This window comes from Eleutherodactylus coqui, chromosome 6, assembly GCF_035609145.1.
Source record: "Eleutherodactylus coqui strain aEleCoq1 chromosome 6, aEleCoq1.hap1, whole genome shotgun sequence".
Classification (NCBI taxonomy): domain Eukaryota; kingdom Metazoa; phylum Chordata; class Amphibia; order Anura; family Eleutherodactylidae; genus Eleutherodactylus; species Eleutherodactylus coqui.
This window is the reverse complement of record NC_089842.1, coordinates 56,955,240-56,962,014: the sequence shown is the minus strand read 5'-3', so window position 1 is coordinate 56,962,014 and position 6,775 is coordinate 56,955,240.

Below are 6,775 nucleotides of genomic sequence, written 5' to 3'. Positions count from 1 at the left end.
GTCTGAAAGGCCCAATGTAAATCAATAGACTTTTAGCACTGCGTGTTACACGCGCAAAACATATGTGCGTAATACACTCTAATGAGTGAGCCTTAATACAGTAATAGGTAATGCTGCATTACTTCTTTTTTTTAATTACAGAATTCGGACAAATTATAACTGATCCATACATCCACCACTGAGGCCTAAGGGTAAGATTGTAAGAACCCACATTAATGTGCACTGTGGCCATAATAGTATAATGGAAACGATGTGTCAAAATCAGAGCGTGCGCCAAAGTGTGCTATAAAGACGACAATTTTTGTTGTGTAGAGTGGTGTGCTGAAGCAGGAGGGAAGATTGAAGCTGGAGCCTGTGCTGCCTGAGACTGGGGAGGAACATGAACACGGCGGACCTGAGTTGGTGGCATGCAACAACAGCGATAGGAACCGCAGAGCTGGGATGAGCGCTCCAGATAAAGTAATAGACTAACTCTAAGCAATACCATGTTAGGACGTCCTGCACATCAAACCATGTTAGGAAAAAAGAATATGGAAAAAGACTAGTTGGGGTACTAGTTGACTGTAGACTTAACTGGAGCAATCAATGCCAGTTAGCTGCTACAAAAGCAAATAAACTCTTGGGGTGCATTAAAAGAGGTATAGGGGTGAAGGACAAGGACATTATTCCTCCACTATATAAGGCACTTGTCAGGCCTCACATGGAATACTGTGGTCAGAAATGCTATCTTGTCTCCTTAGGGAGAGCAACTATACTATAAACTAAGTGAGGAGACTCAAATGGCCATGCACGCTCCTCTGGGTAATATGCAAATAAGGGAGATTTTTTATTTAAATAGAATACTGTGTACAGTTCTGGGCACCGGTGCTCAGGAAAGATGTTACAGTGCTTGAGGGGGTCCAAAGAAGGGCAACTAAACTAATAAACAGAATGAGAGGACTGGAATAAAACTGAGATTATTCACCATGGAAAAAATACGGTTAAGGGGCAACCAAATAACTATGTATAAATACATTAGGTGACAATATAAGGATCTCTCCCATGATCTGTTTATACCCAGGACTGCTACTGTAACAAGAGGACATCCTCCATGTCTAGAAGAAAGCAGGTTTTATCACCAACTCAGAAGGGGGGTCTTTACAGTAAGAGCAGTGAGACTGTGGAACTCTCTGCCTGAGGACGTGGTGATGGCAAAATTGAGAGACGAGTTTAAGAGGGGACTAGACATCTTTTTTTAAAGTGCTATGACATTATGGGATATAGTGGTTAGGTGACCAGCAGGGTTGTTGATCCGGGTCTTAGGGTCAAGTAGGAACTTTCAAACATTGATCCAGGGATTACTTTGACTACCATTATGGAGTGGGAAAGGAATTTTCCCCCCAGGATGGGCTAAATTGGCTTCTGCTTCATTGGGGTTTTTTGCCTTCCACTGGATGCCTTCCACCCGAAGTCAATATATCTGGCCCCTCCATAATAGTCATTAGAGATGAGCGAGCATACTCGCTAAGGACAATTGCTCAAGCGAGCATTGTCCTTAGCGAGTATCTTCTCGCTTGGAAGAAAAGGCTCGGCTGCCGGCGCGTGTGACAGGTGAGTTGCGGCGGTGAGCAGGGGGGAGAGAGATCTCCCCTACGTTCCTCTCCGCTCTCCCCCGCAGCTCCCCACCCGCCGCCCGCAGCCGAATCTTTTCTTCCGAGCGGGCAGGTACTCGCTAAGGGCAATGCTCGATTGAGTAATTGCCCTTAGCGAGTATGCTCGCTCATCTCTAATAGTCATACATGCCATGTTTTTAATGTGGATACACTGTGCAAATTGTCTTGTCTTTAGTTATGTGTATTGCACAGCTGCAGCATGTAAGAGGTTAATGTCTGTGAATGTCTGGGATATGTCTGGAAAATGTAACAATTTGTGTTATCACGTGAGTATGTGATATATATGTGAGTGCAAGTGGAGAGCAAAAGAGTTCCATTGCTTCAACAGTTGAGTGTGGAGGGAGAGTGCCCACCACATGGGGGTACCTTTAACCCTCATGTGGTAAAGAATGGAAGAGGGGAGAGAGAGAGACGGGGAAAGAGAGAGAGGGGGGTGAGAGAGAGCTAGGGGGGGAGAGGGAGAGAGGGGGGAGAGAGGGAGGTAGAGAGAGAGGGGAGGGAGAGAGAGGGGAGGGAGAGAGAGAGGGGGGAAGGGGGAGAGAGACGGTATGGAGGAAGAGGGGGGGGGGGGAGAGAAAGAGGTGCAGTGTTCAGAAACCCATCCAAAAGTAAGTGTCAGTGGAGAGATTAATCCTCCTTCAGTGTGTGTGTCCAGGAGCAGATTCATGCAGATAACTTGGACTGTAGGCCCAGTGTCATCCTGTGTTGCTCCTCCCTGACCTCCTTAATTTGTCCGTCCTGCACTGGTGTGAAAAGTTGTTTATTGTACAAGTAAAGTCCAGTTACTGAAGTTGTCAAGTTACTCGTGTGTGGACTCTCTTACTTTTCCTGTCGGATATCCTACAGAGTAAGGAATGGCAACGTCACCCGTGAAATTTTTTAAGTCCACTACACCACCTATTCAGGTAACTGCTGCCCCAGAGTTGCCTGGAAGAGGCCTGGCAGTGCCCTGGCCAAGATTGCACGCGTCCCTCAAGGGAGGAGTTGGTAGTGCCATCGTGACATCCCTAACAACTATCTCCACCATCTCCTCAGTGGTGTGCCTTGTGTCTCGGTCATTGGAGGACCTAACCTCTTCTTATGGCATCACGAACAGGATAAAATGCCTCTGTGCCATCTACATGGTTGCGTTAACGCAAACCTTCACTTTTTCTGGCGCGTTGAGAGCAAAATTCAAATCTCTCAGCATGCTGTTTATGTAAGTGTACGCCATGTCTTCTGCCAGTGCCTAAAAAGACTCAAACCGCTGTAGCAAAGATGCGTTACATGCTGAGAGATGATGTTGGAAGAGAGGTACCCTGATGACCTAGTTCTGGGACCCCTTTCCTAGGAGGGAGAGAGAGGGAGAAAAAGCCCGCCATGCAGTGTTCCCTAACAACTACCGACGCCATCTCCTCAGTGGTGTGCCTTGTGTCTCGGTCATTGCAGGGGAAGGGGGTGAACACTGGCTGAACTGGATGAACATTGTCTTCTTTCAGCCTGGCATACTCTGTTACTACAAGTGAGGTTGACCTTTGACAAGGACTATGCATATGCACACACAGAAAGAAAGAGAATTTTTTCCTCCAAATGAGCTAAACTGGCTCGTTGGGGGATTTTCGCCTTCCTCTGGACCAACAAGGACGATGGGAGGGTTGAAACAGGCTGAACTAGATGGACATTGTCTTTATTTAGCCTAACATACTATGCAACAGATAATCAGCTACCCTGCCGCAGCATCCATAGATTGTGTTAGGGTTCCTTCACACTGGTGATCGCGATATCACCTTGAGAAAATCGCAGCAAAATCGCAATTTTGCTCATGAGATGTCTGAGCGTTAGCGATGCTTTTTCTTGCCAAAACATCGCTGCCGCTTGCGATTTTCTCAGCTGTTTTTCTTGTGTTAAAAAGGCATCGCATCACACAAAAATCGCAAGTTCGTGCTTTCCACTGCGATAAAAAGGAGGCTACATAGAGAAACACGGGAGATTAAAAGAAAGCAAAACACAAAGATAGGACATGCTGCGCTTTTTTTTCACTCCACATCACAAATGGGAATTAAACCATTGAAAATCATTGGTTTCTTAATTCTGCGTTTTTTCACTCACTCTAACATGGTGCGAAAATTGTGAAATTTTATCGCAAGTGTGAAGGCACCCTTAGGGCATCTTATCCTGAGCCTTTCGTCGCCAAACCTTGACCCGTGACATATTTTCACATGTTGCAGGTTTCTATTGCAGAAATTAATCCCATACATCTAAATGGTGCTTGTAAAAATCCCATATAATACAAACAGCAAAGCAGGCTTTGTCATACTATTTGTGTAACTCCCATAGAAGTCATTAGAAGTTATGCAAACAGCATAGCAAAGCAAAAACATTTTGATAAAACTCATTAACAACTACCCTCAGCTGTTCCTGTTCACCTGGTGACCTCATACAGGGCGATGTTCCCATTGCAACCATATGTGGCTGAGATATGAACTTCTATTTAAAGTCTATAATGTAATATAAAAGATACTATATACACACCATATTTTGAGCTGTGATGTTTTGGTGGCTTTTTTTGAGTCTGTGGCATTTCTGTAGGATGTGAAAAAAACTGCAGAAAATTGATGTTTGTCCCATAGCAATCGTGATCAGTGTTTTAATACAAACCTTACAGCTAAACATGCAAGAATAAACCCAGCCTGATTTTCTGCATCAGTTTTCCATTAGTCTGGATCAGTTGTAATAAGGAATGCAGAAAAAAAGCTTGTTTGAACCTAAACCTTGCCTGGTATAATTTCCTGTCCTACTCTACAAATATGTACTTGACTTGCAGCAAGTGTACTGTGAAAACATATTCAACGAAAAAGCACAATTGTCACTATTACATAACGGAACAGCTGCTGCTGTTAGGAATGGCTCTTATGTAACCAGATCCATATCCAATATGACAATACAACATCAGGGGTTTTATAAGTATTGGGGGGGGGGGGGGGGGGGGGGGGGAGAGAGATCTCAGGATCCAGCGACACCCAGTATGGCGCTTTCTACTGCATTGTATTTTGGACATATTCTCTCCTAGAGCCAATGTTCCACAAGACAGCATCAATGGAGTACATAGCGTACAGAGGTACTATAATGCTCTCTGTACTTCTAGAGGCGCTGTATTATGGGCTCTGTACCACTTGGCGGTTGTATGCAGCCACAATACGGATAAGAGCATGAGGTCTTAACACTGAATACAATCATTATTAACCCCTTCCCGACATCTGCCACACATACAGTGGATACCAGATGCCACTGTATAGAGCAGACTTGGGAGCTGAGCCCGTTCTGTAGATGCACTTGAAACAATGATTATGACGTTACGGGTACGTTCACATGTAGTGTAGATCTGCAGCAGATCAGACCTGTCTGCACACAGCCTGAGGCTAATTTCACACAGGCGAGTGCAATATTGGGCTGTGAAACTCAGCACTTGGGAATGTGTGATTTTTCTTGTGGACGGCATCACAGGGAAAGTAACAATCGACAAGTGATTCGTGTTGTTGGGAAACCTCACACGCCATGTAGAGCTTTTGCTGGCCCCATTGAAAACAATGTGCAATGCGGTCCAAAAAAAACCCAAACAAAACAAAAAAAAAAACAAAACGACAAATGTTATGTATATGACCCATTCAAAAGAATGAGGTTCATATTTGTGTGTCTCGCAACACGCACCGTAGCGTTTTGTTCTATTGTAGTGGTACTTTCTGCAGTTCGCTCACAGTGGCAAACTTTATTTTCAAGCACCAACAAAAACATTTTCAAGTAGATTCAGTGAGTTTCCACAGCAGAAAAGCAGCAAGAAACACCTTTTAGTGCGATTTTTGTGTTACCCATTGATTTCTATGTAGAGAATCCACAGCAGATACTTTGTTTCCGCAGTATAGACACATACTGAAGATTTCAAAACTCCAGCGTGTTTCACATTTCGTGCTTTTCCGCAGCAGAAAAAAAAAATCCACAACAAAGATGTGTTAAACCTCATTTAATTGCCTTGTGCTAAATGTTACGGAATTTCCACAGCGATTCCGCAAGTAGAAATCCTGAAATGTTTACTGCCTGTGGGAAAGCAACCTAAGGCCTTATTCACACAGGCGTTTTAGCAAGACTATTTAGCCGTGATAACATGTTGGCCGAAAATCGCAGACATCTGAAACATTGGATTCCAATGCATTCATCCAGTGGGGTGATGTTTAGCTGTGTAAAATTGGCCAGCCAGAAAAGATAGCACTTTGGCCGCCTGCACACGGGCGGAAATCTGCTGCTCAAAGCCTGCATAGGATTGCGTTAACAAACGCAATCCTATGCAGACACCCATAGTTTGGCCGCGCACATGAAAGAGCCGGGGCCGCCGGGCGCGGGTGAGTATGCGCTCGTCCCTGCAGGCGCTCGGGTCGGGTCCCGCGCCGAGAATCTCGCCGCCGGATCCGACCCACTCATCTGCAGGCGGCCATCCGGTGGGGAATCTGGTGGGTGAATTTTGACGCGAGCAGCAGAGATAGGTCTTTCCCTATCTTTTGGCCGAAATATGTTAGTTTGTTCATTTTCCGACATTATGCGGTGAGTGTTAAATCGCCTTAAAGGGGTTGTCTCACGCCGAAACGTTTTTTTTTTTTAATTCAATAGGCCCCCCGTTCGGCACGAGACAAACCCAAGGGATGGGTTAAAAAAAAAAGTTTATTACTTACCCGAATCCCCGCGCTGCGGCGACTTCTTTCTTCCTTTACCAAGATGGCCGCCGGGATCTTCACCCACGGTGTACCGTGGGCTCTGTGCAGTCCATTGCCGATTCCAGCCTCCTGATTGGCTGGAATCGGCACACATGATGGGGTGGAGCTACGAGGACCAGCTCTCCGGCACGAGCGGCCCCATTCACCAGGGAGAAGACCGGACTGCGCAAGCGCGTCTAAAAACACCAGAAGACAGCGAATTTAGACGGATCCATGGCAACGGGGACGCTAGCAACAGAGCAGGTAAGTGAATAACTTCTGTATGGCTCATAATTAATGCCCGATGTATATTACAAAGTGCATTACTATGGCCATACAGAAGTGCTGAACCCCACTTGCATCTTCTTCCTTCGGCTGGTCTTGGAAGCATCGGCGTTTTGG